This window comes from Trichechus manatus, unplaced genomic scaffold, assembly GCF_000243295.1.
Source record: "Trichechus manatus latirostris isolate Lorelei unplaced genomic scaffold, TriManLat1.0 scaffold00031, whole genome shotgun sequence".
Classification (NCBI taxonomy): Eukaryota; Metazoa; Chordata; class Mammalia; order Sirenia; family Trichechidae; genus Trichechus; species Trichechus manatus.
Window position 1 is genome coordinate 601,996 of NW_004443967.1, and position 19,894 is coordinate 621,889.

General features: G+C 38.5%; 1 protein-coding gene and 1 non-coding gene across 4 annotated transcripts in view; one reads left to right on the forward strand and one right to left on the reverse strand.

The window, feature by feature from the left end:
* The window catches only part of ADD3 (adducin 3), a 156,188-nt gene continuing 136,294 nt past the window's right edge, over window positions 1-19,894 (forward strand). For 2 of the 3 annotated variants that reach the window (XM_004374834.2, XM_004374836.2), the window contains exon 1: window positions 1-334. The gene's annotated coding sequence lies outside the window, so the exon portion shown is untranslated. Of the gene's footprint in view, window positions 335-356; window positions 381-19,894 lie in introns of those variants that run through there. The other variant, XM_023729922.1, reaches the window with a different exon arrangement.
* Window positions 18,553-18,654, reverse strand: LOC111820269 (U6 spliceosomal RNA). Its single transcript, XR_002823823.1, has one exon. It is a non-coding gene; the product is annotated as a U6 spliceosomal RNA (small nuclear RNA).

Here is a 19,894-nt window from a genome sequence, read left to right on the forward strand (position 1 = left end):
CGCTCGGGGGGCGTTCGGCCAGTCCCGCCAGAGCGCGAGCCGCCAGCCCTTAACGGTCGCCAGGGCGAGGGGCGGGAGGGGAAGGAGGGGAGTTTAAATTATACAGTATTTTTAAAACCGAGATCTAGGGCTAGAGAGGCAGCGGCGCCCAGGTGTCGCTGTTTCCTGCCACCCAGGGCTCAGCCTAGGCCCCTCCCTCCTCACGCCCCTTCCCCTGCTCTCCTCTCTGGAGCTGTGCGGCGCTTGAGAGGCAGCGGCGGATCGGCGGCCGCTGCAGCCCCGGCGGCCGCGGAGAAGGAGGGAGGGAAACACAAAGCCGGTTGCGCGCTGTGAGGTAATCCCGAGGGGAAAGGAGGTGCTGTCGCCCGTCCCTCCTCCAGGTGGGGACGGCGGCGCTCGCGCGGCGGTTGGCTGCGGGACCCTTCCAGGGGGTCTCGCGGGGGTGGGGAGTGCGGCGGCGTGCGGGGCCGAGGGGACTTCCTATTGGCTGTCCCCGCGGCCTCAGGTGAACCCCCCTCTGTCGGGGCGGGAATGGGAGCGTCGGGCGGGCGTGAGGGGAGTATACCTGTGGGGGAGAGTACCAGGGGCGGCCGAGCGCGGTCCGGGACCCGCGGGTGGGCCGGGTTCCTACGCGCGTCGTCTGGTTTTCCCCGGGAATGCGAGGAGTTCTTCAAAAAATCTAAATCCTAGCTGAGGCTTTGGTGACCCGGGCACCTAAACTCTGAAGGTGCGCTCCAGGCGGATTGGAGGTTCCCGCGCTTGGAAAAGGTGGGGAGAGAAGGGAGGGCGTGTTGGTTTGTTTTGGTTTTTTTCCCCTCGTTTAAAAAAATTTCTGTTAAAAGTTAAGTGTTCAATCAGTTTCTCCTCTAATCTGCGTTCCCTTCCCCATAACACACACAAACCCCTACAAACGTATACACGTTAGGTTGCGCTTCCTCCCCGGAGTGACAGGCAGAGTTGGCAGCAGGGCCGGTTTGCTGGTGTTTGGGGCACATCCAGCTTCTGTGGAGGTGTGCTGTTATAGCCGGGCAAGACCACAGAGACAGGTAGAATAAGCTGGGCCTCTATTAAAATGGCAAGAATGGCCTCAGGTGAACTTTTTTGGTGTAGAGATTTAATTGCAAGTAGGTACCCGTTTAAAATGCAAGTGTAAGTAAAACCACTAATTTCACTGGCACGTGTGCTGTTGCAGCTGACCTGCTAGAGTGGTATGGAGGAAAAATGGAATTTAACCAAGAGGCTTTGAGTGAGGATTAAATGCAAGGTTGTTGAAGGAATTGATAAGATTCTGGAAATTGAGAACAGCTGCGTAAACGTGTGTGTCCGTTTACGTTAAGTTATGCGACAGTTTAGATTTAGCAGTATGAAATGGTTGCTTTTCTTGGAATGGATTCTGTGTGCATCATGCTGCGTACATCCTAATTTGGGTTAGAGACTTCTGGTAAGGATATTAAAGAGGATAAAATGAGAAAGCTTAATGTGACTTTTTACAGTTAAGATCCTTGGATATTAAAAAGATTTGTGTAATAAAGGTATGGTACAAAGCCACTTATAAGGTTAAGTTATGTTTGGAACATATGTAAAAAGCTTTTGTATCTAAGTCATGATTGCACTGTAATTGCACTATAACTCATTCTCTTTGCTGAAATTGAACAGATTAGGTTTACAGAGAGAGGACCAGAAAAAAGTGGCCACTGCTGCACCGTTTAACTCTTCGTCTTCCAAGAGTTCAGTCTATGCTAACTCTTAAAGTTGACCCCAAATGCTAGCATGTTGGTAATAGTTGTTTTTAAAAGGAAAAACAAAAAACTGGTTTGTCTGTTTTCAGTGTGAAATATAGTTTGAGTTGAGTTAGTTGGTTATGAGGCATTCAGTGTCACAGCTTTTTACATGTATGATAGTAGGAAAAGTTTGATGGTAAACATTTGACATATGACATAGGTGATCATATGATACCTGGGAAATATTTATTTTGCGTAATAGAAGGATTGCATTTTCAAAATGTAAGCTTTAACTATTAACTGAAAACGAAGGAGAAAATTGTATTGTACACTTTGCTGTTTCTAGCCTCTTTTTTCAATGATATTGTACTGAGTTGAAATATGAATTTGCTCAGTGATGTTTAAAGCGTAGATTTGGTCTTTGTAAAACCACAATGTCTCTTGAGACTAAGAGGACATAGCATCAGTATAGTAGCCTCCTCCTATACACAATTCTAAAACCTAGATACAGGGTGTGGTCATGAGGCTTCCTGAAGTAGGTCTGTCATGTGTGAGTATTTTTGTCATGCCCAAGCCTACAGGTGGTAGGGTGGTTAATCTCACTTATCTCAAAGCGGTTGGTTAGCAGTACTAGGCAACACTTGTGCGTCTGATCAGGGTGTAAGAAGCATTTCTGTTGAGGGGAAAAATTCATGTACAAGCATGAAGATTGAACTGTGAACAAACTAAATTTGTAGAATGTTGGAAAATGATCTTATCAAAACCTTAGCTTAAATTAGTTATATATAAAATGCTTAGAATAGAATCTGGAACTCATTAAGTGCCTTATGCGTTTATCATAATCATCCTATGTAAAATGACATCATTTTTAAGGCAGTTATATCATGCTCCCCAGGAGGCGAAGAGCCAGCACATGTTTACAACAGCTAGTATTTATTTACTCTCCCTCTGTGCCAGGCACTAAGCTAATGGTTTTATGTGGTTTAATTTACTTAATCCTTACAGCAACGCAATGACTAAACAGAGGCATGGAGAGGTTAAGTAGCTTGCCCAAGGCATACAGCTACTTGGTGACACAGGCTGGTTCTGAACCCTGAGACTGGCTTCAGAGGGAGCCCGTGTAACCACTGGAGCCTGCTGCTTTTACACTTGTGGTGATAGTTGCAAATCAATGAAATCTTCACAGTATCCCCAAAACTACCAAGTACACATGGTCTTATTTAGCCACACCCTTCTTTATTAATACCACCCACAGGTTGTGTTTATATCTTAAGGGTGGTGATTAATTTGCATTAAGTAGCGTCACCTTTGCCTTTGAAAGATGATTCTCTTTTGATACAACATAAATATTAGCTAGGATGCTAGAGTTTGGGCTACAGTATGTTGTCTTTTTAATTACTAAAGATATTGAGACAGACCTGGTGATCTGCTTCCGACAGGTCACAGCCTTAAAAACCCTCTGGAGTAGTTCTACTCTGTACACATGTGGTCTCCATGAGTGGGAATCAACTCCAGGGCAACTAACAACGTTATCTTTTTAATTACTAAAGATATTGAAGTCCTTTTTTTTGAAGCCTGCCAGGTGTGTCGAGCCTTAAGCAGCTCAGCAGGCGCATCCTTCGGAGTTGCTGGTTCAGTGCCTAACTAGTAGGCCTAATCTTCCTTATGATTACAAACACCCTATCTACCTGAGATAGATTTTAACTCGTTTCTTCTAAACATCATCTGAGTTGCCTCCTAAAATTAACTTTAAATGAAAAGATGCAACTTGTGGCTTATACTTTAAGTTTATCATACTCCTCAAGGAACTGGTGCTACAAATAATGATTGTTGCTGCTTCACCAGTGTAGTTGGTATGTTAAGCAAATTAATTATAGCTTAATTTAGGAGCTGTTTAAAGTAATGGTTAAAATTATTATTGTAGATAGCTGATATGTCCTTTGTTGACAAAGTAATGTCATGTTAGGAAAGGTTTAAAAACAAGCATATGTTGAATTGAGAAAGTATAAGCTATGTTGAAGACTCGGGTTACTAGTCTGTTTCTCACACTAAACACTAAATTTTCTATTGGTGAGATTAACAGTGCTGTTTAAGATTTCCTTTGAAAATATGTAAATTTTTAGGGTTTAATAGAAAAAAAATTTAAAATGCCTAATCAAGAGTGCTATCTTTTATGTTAAACATAGACACCCTATTTGCATTTAATTGAACAGTCATAGACTGTGTCATGTCATAGAGATTAAAAATGAGTGCCCTAATACTTTATTTCATATCTTCTACGTTAATGCTCTATCATTTGAGCTTGAAGTCCATGCCACAGTATTTATAGGTAAGATTGTTATGAGGTCTTTCAGGCTCTGCCAGTGATTAAATTTTCTTGGCCAAAAACCAAGACAATCTTAATTTTTTACTGTAATAGGATGTATAATAACAAGGATCCTCTCTAAAACATCCAAGTTTGAAGTCTTTCGTTGACTATGGCTTGAAAGAAAAAAGTCTGTTATCTCTTAGGTAAATTTATTTTTTTCTTCTAGCAGTATTTAATTATGGGCACACATGCATACTATCTTTCAGTAAAATTAAAAATTATTCACTTCGCATTCATGTATCGAGTACCAATAGTAAGATAGAGCAACAAGTTTATCTAAAAGTATTGGAGAAAGAGGGGTTTGGACTTAATTTATTTATTTCAAGTATGTTTTAATAATATTGACTGGTTATATCTGGACAAGTCTCAAGATATAGCTCAAAATTAAATTGCAGAGTTGAAAATCTATTTGAATGTTAAGAAAATGCTGTTTAACTTACTCCAAAGCCTTAGATGGTAGCATAGATTATTAAAATCAGAGTCTCTTATTTCCTAAACTATCTTCTGTTGGGTATCTTTGGAATGCTGCATTAAAAATCTCTTTCAGGCTTCTAGGATGTTAATTACTACAGTGAAGGAGCAATTTAATGAAGAGTGTCCTAGAAACCTTGAAGAATAAATGTGGCTTTCAAAGTTGTCTAGCATAAAACAGAAGTAGTAGCATGAACACCAAAAGGCATAAAATGGATGAAACCTGTCTTTGAAATTAAAATGTTTACCATTCCTCTAAGTTTGTTCCCTGGGGAAGATAGTGTAAGCTAGTTTCTAACTATGCCAAAAGCTGAACTGCTATTGTACAAGATGTATAGGACTTTGTCTTAAAGATAATTATATCTTCATGAGTTCATATCTAAATTGAGCCCTTGCCTGATGTCAGACTGATCTGCATTGCCACCGTATACTTTATACTTTTTTAAAAAGTTGCCTTTAGTTAAAGCTTAAATGGGAATGGTAAAACTTCCTGATATAAGATGAACTTTGATATCTTTTTGTTTCAAGTTACCCGAAACTGGGCTTGAGGATATTGATATATAGGCGGTACATTAACTAGCATTTAACATTGCTACTTTCTCAGAGAAGGTTAGAGTTTGAACCTAAGGTTATTAACTTAATTTTTCTGCAGTAGTCATTCATGATTTCCATCAGATAAAAATTTCCTACAGCCAACTAGGGGTAAAAACACTTCTTAGAAGTTTAAGGGCAATAGTAACATAATGCCCTTAAAAGCAATGTCTCAAGAAGTATACTGTGTATATTAATAAAACAGAATAACTTTTTTTAATGCTTACAGTGTACATGAAGACAAGTAGATAAGCAGTGGATTAATAAGTAAGATCAAAATGTAACTCCAAGTTACATACATGACATTGTTCTTTTATTCTTTTAGCTAAATCATACCCCCTTTAAATTTATCCTTATAATATCTCACCCTCTCACCTCCCCCTAAGGAAGTGCTCAACTCCTTGGATGGAAGGGGAAAGGAGGACTGTGCAGCCTGTGAGTTCATGAACCTGTTTAACTCGGCTCCCAGGGCTGTTTGTTGGTTGTGTGCTAGGGGAGTTGGAATTCCAAAAATGTTGAAAGCGATCAGGTTGGAGAAGTGCTGAGTTTTTTGGCATCATGGGGGACTTGGTGTATGCCTTTAATTTGTCACCATCAGCAGTGTTTTTGTGAAGTTCTTCCACAACGGCTCGGCTCATCCTGTGCAGGAGAGCATTTCCTTTTTCCTTTTCCATACAATATTCTCGTCCTGTCATCTCCTAGAATGACTAAATGCCATAGCAGAAAGATGGGTTTACTCAGCATCCTCATGGAGAAGATAATTAGGTTTATTTGGTATATCTAAAGAAGTATGTTTTGGGATCAAGGCCTTCCCAAGGGCTTCTTAAGAACACTTTACTTTTAATCCTTCAGAAGTCAGAGCCAGCAACTATTAGCTGCCTTGTCACTTGTGCTCTCATTTATCTTATTAGTGCATAAGAAGAGGATTTTGTAAGGTCAGCCTTTTTAATGTCTAAGGAAGTGGTTGAGGAAGGGTGATGGTCAGAGCTCAAGTGGAAATAAATGTATTGGATAAGTGGAATGCTTTTTTGCTCAGATGGGAGATGAAAAAGGGAAAGAGATAGATAATGAAATTAATAATTGTTCTTATTTTCTTATACCCTCTCCCAACTCTTCTTTTTAACTTTAAAACAGGGTTCCTCTTACCTTGCCTTCCTTGTATAATATTTATTGTCAGGGCTGTGTTGTGTCTCTCCTAGAGAGAGGTGATTGCTTTCTGATTGCTGAAGAGTTTGGCTTTCAAACTGGAGGTTGCACTAAAAGGAATTTCCTTCCAACTCTTTCCTCAACTACTTTGTAAATTTAAAAGAAAGATCTCTGAAACAGTAGTGTGAAAAATCTTGTTCATCATCTAATAGTTGAGAGCCATCTATGTGACTAAAGTAAAATGCATAAAATGAATCAGAAATCCACATTACTTTAAACACTACTGGTTTTTTTTTGCAGAATTAAATCTACAGTGATTTTGCATTAGGATGTGTGATTTTTTTTTAAGTGAGTGTCAGAAATTATTTTCAATCAAGAAATGTTGAAAGGAATACAGCTTTCATTTATGTCTTAGTGAATATTGATAATGATAAAATCATAGTTCTCTAAACACTTTGCTAGTGTTAAACACTAATGAAATATGCATTAGATAAGTAAGGATCTGGTCACTAGCCACTGAAAGGCTGTCCCTTCTACTGCAGAATGTACCAGGGAAGGAACATTTTATGCCTGAATAAGAAGTATGTGTTTGCTTGACATTGTAAAGGCTCTGAGAAGCTGATTATTTGGTAATCACTTGAGTTAGGTGATTTTATATAGTGTTTGATGTCTTATAACCTAAACTTCCCTGGGCTCTTTAAAAGTGTCTGGTTTGATCATCATCTTTTGATGAATGCATTTCTGGAGGGATTGTGACTATCAGTTAAGTGCTTTGAAGAGAGAATCTCTGTTTTGTATCACACCTGAATGTCACAGAACGTGCTTCTTGGAGCTTGTTTAATTTTGGCTCAAAGCAAAGAGTGCCATCTACTGAATGGCCAGCATCAAGTTGAGCAGCCCCTAAGTTTTCCTTATAGAACTCTTGGCTGGGTTCTTTAGAAACCAGACCCAGATTCATTTGGAGGATTTGACAGGATCGTAGTACCAAGTGGAATTGTTGCCTGCTTAATTTTAATTATGCTTCGCAGCAGGAGACCTAAACACATGATGAAGAACTAATTCAGCACTTGCTGGAATGCGTGGGAAAGGAGAAACTTGAAAAGTTGTTGGGACTTCTATTAAAAATAGTCTAGTCTAATGAAATTATTAAATGAAAAATGGTAAAGAAAATTATTTTAATTATGCATCTTTCATTAATAGTTCTGGTTATTGATGTCTCCTGCAGACAGTGATGATGATGTTGTTTGAGATCTGCTTGGGCTTAAAATCAGCAAGCAAATCATTTTCCTAATTGCTGAGAAGGGTTTAAAGACTACTTGAATATTTTGATTTTTTTTCCCTTACCCTTTTCCTTTGTCTCAGTTTCTAAGGTGGTGATTCCTGCTTGAGTGAATTCACTGTTTCAAAGTGGATTTTGTTGTTTTGGTTTTTGCAGGTGGTCTCCTGTTTCTCTTCCCCACGTTCTGTCTTCCAGAAACTGCCTATGGTAGTAGGTAGTAGTCATGGGTAGAAATGGAGGTAGTAGAACCAGTTATAGGTCAGTGGAGGCTTAGGGTACCTGGAACAGGCTTGTCATAGCAAGATAAGAACTTTGACAATATGAATTGAAAGGAAACTTTGATATTATTAGCATAAGAGGAATATCCTGATTTTTGTTATATATATATACCTGTTAAATGTAATTGCTTAATTAGTAATCATTTTTCTGAGCCCTTAAGACCTACCAAGGACCGTGGTACTTTACATAAATTAACTGAAGTTTAGTAAAATAACTTGCCAAGATCACACAGTTAATAAATGGCAGAGCCAAGATTTGAGCCCAGGGCTAATTCCCTTAAACACTATGCTATACTGCTGATTTATTTGAGCTTATCCTTGTTGGCGGCCGCATACAGAACTTAAACCAAGATTAGAATATTTCTGCCTATGCTGGGGATCTTGTTAAAATGTAAATTCTGATTCAGTTTATCTGAGGTGGAAAGGCAAATTCTCAGCAGAGGTTCAAACCAGAATGAACCGGTTTGAAACCCAGGTTTTTAAGAGGTTGATGAAATGGGTAAATAGGATTGACATTTCACTAGAATCAGGAAGTATGCATGCAATGGACCTTCAAGTATTTGCTGTTTGATTTTGTCTGTAATATTAATTTCTTTGTTTCTTTTGCTATATTGTTTGTAATTTAAAACCACAAGAAAAGTTTATTATTGAAACATTGAAGTGAATTGTTTCACACTGGGGTGTGCTTAAAATACAATATTTCCTGGGAGGAAGAGTTAAGTTATAAAGGGTTTTTTTGCCTTTTTTGTTTCTGTTTGCTTCTTTCGTTTGATTTTTTTTTTTTTTTAATCTGGTGATTGTATTTCTATATTTTGCTTGTCCCTATATATTTTTAGGTAGTAGTACTATTCAGTATGGCAGTAATATCCCATGTCCACAGCACAGTAAAATTCAACCATATGCCAATCTGGGAGAGCCTTAACTTCTTGTGCACCAAGTATACTCTGTAGATTGAATGAGTACCATACAGCACATTATGTATTACTGCTTTCTTGAATTCATGTATCCTCTCATTTAAGAGACGTTTAATACCTGTTATTATAAAGTGTTTTTATTTTGCTTTTTTCTTAAAAATATATTTGGACCTTAATAGGTACCCTTATTACTTTAAAAAGTTGGGAATAACTATTTTGATATAATCAAAAGATTCTAAAATTGCAGTCCAAGGATAGTTGTACTGACCGTGTGTCCTAAACCCAAAAGATCACCTTTTAGGGCTTCTGGCTCTTCCCTTCATATGTTGGGGAGTTATATTTTACCTATACACCTTCCAGAAAATCCCCCATAGGAATATTAAATGCCTCGCTCCTTGGGATGCTGACTTTCCTTTCCCTTTAAACATAGGAGAGATCAACAACAACTAAGACAACAGTACGAAAGATGTGACTTGCCAGTGTGTAATGACTGTCAAATGACAGGCACAGATAATATATGCCATAGGCTATCTGGCCAAGAAAAGAGCACCACAGAGGGGTGGTCAGAAAAGCTCCTCCACCTCCAGGAAAGAGCAACAAGGGTGAACCTTGAAGGGCAGGGGAGGATCTCACTAGATAAAGAGGATGGAAAGAATTTGGGCCAGAAATTACTGCCCATGAAAATAACAGTTCTTTTTCTGTAGCACAATGGGAGATAGTTTATATCAGTAGTTCACAACTTTTTCCCACTGTAAGGCACTTGAAGGCTACTCTTATCAGTAATAGTGGCAAGGACACATCTCCCTGGGGAGTACATTCACATATTGTGGAAATGGGAGGGGGGGGATGATGGTGATGGGGATCATGTAGACCTTGACATGTTCCCTCTTGAACCCCACACGAAAATGAAGAGCTGTACATTTTAGAAAATCTGAATTTGTCCATCATTTCCTTTGCTGAATGCTAGAATGTAGTTCTGTTGATGACTCTGTTATAACTTCTAAATCTAATGTGTTCTATGTAGATAGAGTTGTTGACATTATGAGGTATAATTTCTATTTAAAATTTTTTATAAAATGGCATTGTCTGAAGAAGGTGAGGGAAGCTGTATGTGGATATCTAGGGGAAGAGCATTGCAGGCAGAGGGAGCAGCAAGCGCAGAGGCCCTGCGGCCCAAGAGCATCTGGCATGGATGAAACATAAAGAGAGAGGGTAAAGGGAAGCCACTGGAGAACTTTGAACATTGGCATGACATGATCTTCTAACTTATGTTTTAAAAAGGATTATTTTGGCTGTGTTTTGAAGCTAGACCATAGTGGGCAAGTATGAATGTAGGGAGACTAGTTACGAGGCCAATGTCTTAATCTTGGTGAGAGATCATGGTAGCTTGTGTCTGGTAGAGGTGGTGAGATTTGATTGGATTGTGGATATATTTTTGAAGATACAGCCAACAAGACTGACTAACTGGGACACGGGGTATATGTAAGAAAGAGGAGTCAAGCAATGACACACAGGCTTTAGACCTAAGCAGAAGTTTGCAGGAGGAGCAAGTTTGGGGGGTAGGAAAGAATAGAAGTTCAATTTGAGACATGTAAGTTTGAAATGTCTTTTAGACATCCGCTTGGAAATGTTGAGTAGGAAGTTGACTATGAGTATACATCAACGTATAGCTTTAGGTTGAATGTGCAAACTCAAGAGTTTCATTATTTTCCTCCATTTTTAATGGATGCATATTTAATCTCTTTGATAACTAGAATAAACTTTGGTCTAGTAAGGGCTTTATGTATTCCTGTACATGTTTATTCTGGGAAGGGGTTTAGTATACCTTGTAAAACAATTTATTTTAACTTCTAAGGACGCTTGGTCCCAAAGGAAATCTTTTTATCTAGGAATAGAACAATTTGCTTTTAACCATAATGTGAAAATAAAAATAGTGTTGTTACTGCTCACTAAAAACATAGGTATGATTGTAAAATGGTATAGTGACTTTGGAAAACAGTTTGGCAGTTCCTGACTTTAAAAGGGTGACTTTTATGGTATGTGAGTTGTATTTCAATTAAAAAAAGATTATACTAGAAAAAAAGTGTATGTGTGCATGAGCATGTACATGAGAAAATTATAACAACTTACGCAGATCTTATTTCTAAAATAGAACTGCTCTCCCAGTAGAAAGCTGTTGACGGAAGAATTACCACACCCAACCTGGCTTAGCTTGGTTTGTTTAAAGAGGCTGAGTTAAGGCACTTAGTTATATTATTCAGGTAGAAGTCAGGAGGCAGTTTGTGATCCTATCCATGATAATTAATGGTGAGTCTAACTTTTCTAATACCCAGTTGCATAGAGTGCCCTAGATAAGGTTCTATAATTATCATCTATATAGGTTTCTGAGGGTGGGAACCAGTTTATAAATAATTTTATTAAGTCTTAAGTCAATAAAGGTGATTTAACTTTTTTCTCCATACCTGTAACTAAAAAACATGGAGGACTCAACTCCCAATTTTTTTTTTTCTTTTTACCCAACCGGAGAAGATATTTATCTTCTTAAAAACATGATCAGAGGATAGATTTTGCTTGTCTAGGAAGTACATAAGGAGCCCTGGTGGTACAGTGGTTAAGCACTCAGCTGCTAACTGAAAGGTCAGTGGTTTGAACCCACCAGCTGCTCTGCAGGAGAAAGATGTGGCGGTCAGCTTCCGTAAAGATTTATAGCCTTGGAAACTCTGGAGCAGTTCTACTCTGTTCTGTAGGGTCTCCGTGAGTCAGCATTGACTCGATGGCCGTGGGTTTGGTTTGTTTTTTTAGGAAGTACATGAAAGGATTATCTTTAACTTACCTTTAAATGCCATTTACCCTGATATTTTTCTCTGAGATATGATTCACATACCATAAAATTCATCCCCTAATGTTATTTTGGATAAGTATAGTGAAAGAATACAACCCTGTGGCAGGGTTGTATCCTTTTACCGTACTTATTCAATCTGTATGCTGAGCAAATAATCCAAGAAGCTGGACTATATGAAGAAGAATGTGGCATCAGAATTGGAGGAAGACTCATTAACAATCTGGGATATGCAGATGATACAACCTTGCTTGCTGAAAGTGAGGAGAACCTGAAACACTTACTGATGAAGATCAAAGACTACAACCTTCAGTATGGATTACACCTCAACATAAAACAAAAATCTTCACAACTAGACTGGTAACCAGCATCATGATAAATGGAGAAAACATGGAAGTTGTCAAGGATTTCATTTTACTTGGATCCACAATCAATGCCCATGGAAGCAGCAGTCAAGAAATCAAACGACATATTGCATTGGGAAAATCTGCTGCAAAAGACTTCTTTAAAGTATTAAAAAGCAAAGATATCACTCTGAGGACTAAGATGTGCCTGACTCAAGCCATAGAATTTTCAGTCACCTCATATGCATGCAAAAGCTGGACAGTGAATAAGGAAGACTGAAGAAGAATTGATACCTTTGAATTATGGTGTTGGTGAAGAATATTGAATATACCATGGATTGCCAGAAGAACAGATCTGTGTTAAATGAAGCGCAGCCAGAATGCTCCTTGGAGGCAAGGATGGCAAGATTTTATCTCACATAACTTTGGACATGTTATCAGGAGGCACCAGTCTCTGGAGAAGGACATCATGCTTGGTAAAGTAGAGGGTCAGCAAAAAAGAGGAAGACCCTCAACAAGATGGATTGACACAGTGGCTGCAACAATGGGCTTAAACAACAAGGATTGTGAGGATGGCGCAGGACCAGGCAGTGTTTCGTTCTGTTGTACATGGGGTCGCTATGAGTCAGAACCAACTTGACAGCACCTAACAAAACGACAGTGTTATCTTGACAATATATATTTATCTTTTTTTTAGAATGAAAACTTCTAGAAAACAGAGGTCCATATTATTTGAATGACTTCTGTATGCATGGCTTGATATGTTTTCAGCGTTTTAAGGGAAGCGTATGTAAACCTGACAAGAACCATAGCGGGAAAGATAAACAGTAAGTCCCTGACTCCAAAACCAACCTGAGAGCTATGCTGTAGCAGTGATTTAAAGGAAAAGCAGTTGGGCACAGAGAAGGGAAATATTTTTTCTACTGGAGAGAAACAATTCACGGAGGATGGTGACATTTGAGTTGAGCTTTAGAGGATCAGTAGGATTTTAAAGGTTGGGGGCGGGGGAGGGTGAATTACAGGCCAAGATAATAGAATATGCAAAGAGATGTAGGTCTCTAGGATGGATAAGGTGGGAGAAGCAGGAAAGGTAAGGTTGAGAATACCAGATCAGGAAGGCTATCTTAATGGGTGCTATCTTTAGAAATTTAGATTTTATTTTGTGGCACCTATTTTAGCAGATAAGAGGCATAATCAAGTGTGTCTGAGATTTGGTAGTGTAAAGAGTGTCTGATGAAGAGAGAGTGTTGGTAAAGAGACAACTTAAAGAGACATTTAGAGATAAGCAACTGAACCAAGGCAGAGGCTTTGAGACTAGAAAGGGAGAAATGGGTTATGTTGGAGACAAAAAGCCATACAACTTGCTGAACAATGCAGAGGTTGAAGAAACATCTGATCACTGAGGGTAGAAATTTAACTGTTTGAGTTTACACCATTTCTAATAACCTGATTTGTGGCAGATGTCTATTATATACCTGTACTACTAGAAATTTGGTAGATTTAGGAAGTCTTGAAGGTATCTTTCACATACATAGAAATTTTAGAAGCTTGATTATTTCAAAATCTGTTTTACTACTTGTCAACTATTAACTCAATTGTTACAATCTTTGGATTGTTTTCATGTGTGCATTTGGAAATGGTTGAACAGTCATCATTTTGGCTAAAGAAAAGCCTTTTTGTTTCCAAATGAAACTGCCTCCTTATGCTGTGTTTTTGTGTTTCATTTTAAACTTTTATGCAATGGAATAATGAAAAAGAAAGGACTGGATGCATTGGGCATTGCAATACCAAGTATTGCATGCAGTCGTTACAGGAAGCCATGTGCCACCTTGAAGTTTCCCCTTACTAACATTTAGTGGTTTATCTTGGAACTTCAAAAGTATAGCAGGTACTGATAAGAAATGTCAAAAAAAGCAAAGGCAAAATTATTTGCTTTTGCTATGAAAATTTAGTGGAGAATCCAGTAATCCAGTAAGACTTTTACGTATTTGCACAAAGAACTAATGTAAGATTCAGCTCCTTTATTTGCAGGCACAGTTGGCCATTTTTGTTTCTAGCTCCCCGTGATAAGACATGTAACCAAGAGGGTGTGATATTAGGACATAGTGATTTTATAAATGGGTGGAAGAAAGCACTGAACCTGACAACAGTCCTAGAAATTTTGCGTTTTTGTGCTAGCATTTTATAAGCATTGTGCAAAACGAAAGACAGTTGACTATCAGTTGTATAATCTAAGGTTTCAGAAGTGTTCTGTCTTCTTTCTGTCCTTGCACAGAGCCTACATCCTTCTTTCTGTTCAGACAGAAGAAATACTGGTATATTTAGGGTCTTTAGTAAAAACAACAGGGAAGAGTATGAGTTGCAAGGTAGAAGTCTGCCTCAGGCCTCTGACTTGGGCTGGGAAGTAATCGTCTGGGCCCCTTTTTTTTTTTTTTAAGAATCAGTGAGTGGGATTTTGATGGCTTGGAATGGAGAGTGAACTTCCCTGGAATTCTCAAGAAGTTTCTCTAAGGCAAATTTAGTAGTGGTAGTAGTAATAACAATAATAGTTATCATTTATTGAGCATTTACTAATTACTTTGTCGGCATTGTTTTCCCAACAGCCCTGTAATGGTAGGTACCATTATTATTCCTATTTTGTGGAGGAAGAAACAGAAGCCCTGAAAGAGTATATAAGTGATCTTTCCAAGGTTACATAACTAAGGCTGGCAAAATACTTGAAATCAGAACATTCTGATACCAAATTCATATTTTTAATTATAATATACATCTTAGTAATAAAATTATTAGACCCTGCTGGCACAGTGGTTAAGAGCTCAGCTGCTAACCAAAAGGTCAACAGTATGGATCCACCAGCCACTTTTTGGAAACCCTATGGCGTAGTTCTACTCTGTCCTATAGGGTCGCTATGAGTCGCAGTTGACTCGACAGCAACGTTTTTTTTTTTTTTGAAAATATTTTGTAGTTCCTACTAACCTTGAACAGATTCATACCTTCTCTCCCCACCCCGCCCCGCCACAAACACTTTCCCCTCATTTTGAAAGAAACCTTGTAGGTGGGTGCATTTGACAGTAATGTATATTTTTTCTTTTCGTAGAGCCTCTCAGGGTGTTTTAGGTCTCTGTCTGGCACAAGTGGTTTGCACTCAACTACTAAAGTTGGTGGTTCGAACTCACCCAGCAGCACTGTGGAAAAAAGGCCAGCCAATCAGCTTCCATAAACATTACAGCCGAGCAAACTCTACAGGGCACTTCTACTCTGTAACATGTGGGGTTGCCATGAGTTGGAATCGATTCACTGCATCAGGTTTGGTTTTTGGAAACTTTATTCTTTGGATTTCAAATAGCCATATAAAATGAAACAATACCATTTAATTATGTGCGTATGTAATTATCACAACAATTGTACAAAGTAGGTAACATCTCTAGTTCACATATATGATGGATTTGACGGCCGAAAATGTTGAGTAACTTGCCTGAGGTCACACAGCTGATAAGAAAGTGGCAAAGCCAGAAATGAACACTAGTGCTTTCAGCTTGAGAGCCCATGTTCTTTCCACTGTGCCAATGTTCAGGTTTATATAAAAATTGACCATTTCATTGAGAGCAGGTGGAACCACTTCATAGATGCAGTGTAAAACTTGCTTACATGCTTAAAACTTTTAGGTATTAAGTAATGTTTAAAACTTATTCAAAAGCAAGTCTTAATAAAAATTATGTTATGGACATAAAACAATGAAAGTAACAATCAGAAGAGTAAAAAACATTCTCACTGAGTTTTTTTAAAAACAAGAATGATTTTATTAACTGGTTTCTAAGTTTAACTTTCTATTTGAACCAAATTTTTTAAAAATCAATTCCATTTTTAAATTTTTGGAATTAATTTTTGAGTAAGAAATATAAGGAATTGGAACAAAATCCAAAAGGTACAAAAGAGTATACAGTGAAAAGTAAGTTGTCACCCTACGCCTAAACCCCTCAGGTTTCCTTTCTTGCTTATTGTTTCAAAGATATCTTTTAATTGTGTATTTTAAAATTCCTGAATCAAGACTTTGCTTGCCTTTATCTGGTGGATGAATTGCTGCATAAGAGATAAAAGCTTTAGATCAGAACAACCTGGGGAAATAGTAGTTACCATCTCCTAGCCTGTGTTCTCCTCCTAGGTGTGATTCCCAGATCCGTTCATTGTCTTACTAATTTAAAGAGCGTCCTTTCTTAGTTTCCCCTCTACATAAGGCAGAGGTATGGAAAGTGCAGGCTGGTAATTGTAATCATCTTTCACTCATATCCAAATCTAGACAGTTACAAATAACTTTTATGAAATGATACATGCTTAACGAAGCAAATTCCACATGAGAAGTGCTCCCACAGAAATCATTCTCTAGTAGGAAGGGCAAAGAAGGGATCAAGAGTAGTCAACCTTTACCATTTCTGTACATCTGCCCTATTATGCCAGCTGGAAGTGGACCTTTTCTTTTTTTTGAAGTGGACCTTTTCTAAAACTTTTTTTTTTTTTGTACTTGGCATTATTTTAGTGACTCTGCCTTTGGCCACCCACCGTATCATAGGATTTTTTCCCAAGCCTTGGGATCGCCTGACTCTCAACTTACTGTTACTAGACCTAGTTTCTTTTCTTCCTTTGAATGGTATTTATCTAATAGAATGTCATTCCTATACAAAGATACATGTTGTTGTTAGGTGTGGTAAAGTTGGTTCCAACTCATAGCGACCATATGCACCACAGAATGAAACACTGCCCAGTCCTGCGCCATGCTCACAATCATTGTTATGCTTGAGCCCGTTGTTGCAGCGACTGTGTCAATCACAAAGATACATAAATAATACTATACACTTTGGTCAGAAATATTGTTGAAGATCGAGGTTTTGAGTGATGCAGAATCTATTATTCCTATACCTGATCAAGATTGTAATTTCTTTAAAACTCTGTAAACAAGTCTGTATTATGCAGCAAAGGGTACTTGTTTGGCATTCCAAGTCCCTGGAGTTGAGGCAATTAGCACAGACCCTGTAGCTTTTGACCCATATTTTGAAGTGAAGAACCATAGCCTTATTAAAATTGGAGGGGACCTAAAAAGAGTAGCTGCTGAAGCAAATACCTCATGGGATTTGATTCCTTAGTTTGGAGGCTTAAGGTCATGGTTTTATGGGACATCCCAGTTAATCAGCCTAATAACGTGTTTATTGCTTCTGTTCTATATCCTAGTTCATTGTGTAGTTCCTGGGGTCTTAAAAGCTTGCAAGTGGCCATCCAAGGCACAGCAATTGGTCTTTATTCACCTGGAGTAACAGAGGAAGAAGGTGAGTCAGGAATAGGAGGAGGATACGGAATGCATTGCTAATTGCCTCCGTGAACAGCTACCTCCTTTGCTGTGAGACCAGATGGTGCCTGGCTACCATTACTGAACATTTTGATCAAAGATTCCATAGAAGAATTCTGATCAAAATGGGGAAAATGCAGAATAGAATTTCAAATTTTCATGGACTCCAGACTTTCTGGAGCCATGAAGGGTGGATATACCCCTGAAACTATTGCTCTGAGATAATCTTTAAACCTTAAACCAAAAATATCCTCTGAAGTCATCCTGTAACTGAGCAATAAAGCTTAACTAGTGAAAAAAGGTCTGCCTTGAGCATTATGCTCTGTTAAGAACTACCTATATGGGATCAAATTAACAACAGCAACCCGAAAGATTAGATAGGAACCTTAGGGTAGTAAGTTTATGTTAATGAGGGAGAAACAACTCAGAAAAGGAGAGTGAGAATGGTTGCATAACTTGAAGAATGTAATCTTTGTCACTAAATGGTACATGTAGAAACGTTGAATTGGTATATGTTTTGTTGTGTATATTCTCAACAACAAAATCAAAAAACAAAAAAATTGGAAGGGACCTAGCCCAAAGCTGTGCAAATTCTGTGCAGGGAGAAGGAGTTTAATAGTTATTAGAGAGGTGAGAATTGTCAGATTGCTGCTAGCAGACTTCTACCACCATGACACAGTAAAAAGAAAATTTCTGCAGGGATATCAGAGAAGTAGGGACTCCGCAGGCCTGTAAGTCTCTTTGGGTGTTAAAATCCACTCTACCTCTGTGTGAATGATTCTGGCTATTACATGTGTGGAAGTGGGAATTCTCTATAAACTTCAAAGTTTGGAGAGGCAAATGGGAATAAAGAGGGGGATGAAATGTAGACTCAGAATTCTGACACTACTACTCATTTTACTAATGAAGGACCAGGTCTTTTCAAATGAAGGGACATATTCATGGTAAGATATCACTTGTGGTAGTATGTAGACCAAGAACTGGTAGTTCCCGACTCTTGGTCCAGGGCTTTTTCTACTTTATTACATTACCAGCAATCTTAACAAATTCATGCAATTCTGGGATGAAGGGTTGTGTCCAGAGTTCCAATTGACTTTCCCTAGAGCAGGATTTGAACAGCGACCTTCTCAAGCAGGGTCTGAACAGGATGAGAGACTCCAGTCTCTTAGGGATTGAGGCTTCTTTTCAAGAAATAGTTGGTAACTGCCTTTTACTTAAAAAAAAATCTTTCATTGAGATAGGGAGTTTTGTGAAGAAGTTTTAAAAAATCTGGAATGTGTCGTGAACTTTCTTGTTATCCTAACAAAAAGCCATGCTGATCTTCTGTATATTGTTCCAATTTTAACTTGCTTACCACTGAAGCAAGTCATGTATATGGTAAATGCTTCTGACATGTTTAGGAACATTATATTGAAAATTCAAACTGGATATATTTGGCTGCCTTGATATTTTTTTCTTTTGAAAAGGAACATATTTAAATGAGAAGCAGTTCTACCCCTCCAATGAAAAGGGAAAGTTTTAGGTCACTTGCTTGAGTGAAATAGATTATGGAACTTATGACCCCAGTTTTCCATTATTTTCAACTAAGTGGGCCATTACATGAGGCACAGTTAAGGTGGAAATCTGTCGTATTAGAAATGCTAGTGTTTTAATCTGATTTGTGATTAAACGTATTTATCAGTAAGATTTTTAGCCACCAAGAATGCATTTTGTGTATGTTGTATCATACCAAGGATGTTGAATGGAATCTATCAAATATGCTATTTATTTTTTTCCACGTTTTGCTGTGGTAATTTGTTTTATGATAACAGTTTTAGAAAGCAGTTTTCAAGATAACCTGGTCTTTCTAAATTAAGGCCGCCTATAATACATCCTTTTTGAGCTACTGAAAAGATTGATGCTTATGGTTAGGGTCTCAATAAAATGTAATTGCTTTTGATTTTACTGTGACTATAAAATGTCTTTTAATCTATTTTTTTTATTGTAGTTTAAATGAAGTTTACGTTTCAAGGTAGTCTTCCATACAAAAATTTATACACACATTGTTATGTGACACTAACTGCTCTCCCCATACTGTGACAACACACTCCTCCTTTCCACTCCTGATTCCCCATGTCCATTCAACTAGCTCCTAACCCTCTCTGCCTTCCCATCTCACCTCCAGACAGAAGCTGCCCATTTAGTCTCTTGTATCTACTTGAGCTAAGAGGCACACTTCTCACAAGTATCACTTTATGTCCCACAGTCCAGTCCAATATCTGTCTGAAGAGTTGGCCTCGGAAATTGTTTTAGTTCTGGGCTGATAGAGAATCCAGGGGTCATGCTTTCCAGGGTTCCTCCAGTCTCAGACCATTAAGTCTGGTCTTCTTACTAGAATTTGAGTTCTGCACCCCACCTTTCTCCTGCTCCATTGGGGACACTCTGTTGTGTTCCCTGTCAGGGCGGTCATTGGTGGTAGCCAGGCACCATCTAGTTCTTCTGGTGTCAGGATGATGAAGACCCTGGTTTATGGGGCCCTTTCTGTCTCTTGGGCTAATACTTTCCTTGTGTCTTTGGTGTTCTTCATTCTCCTTTACTCCAGGTGGTTGGGACCAATTGATGCATT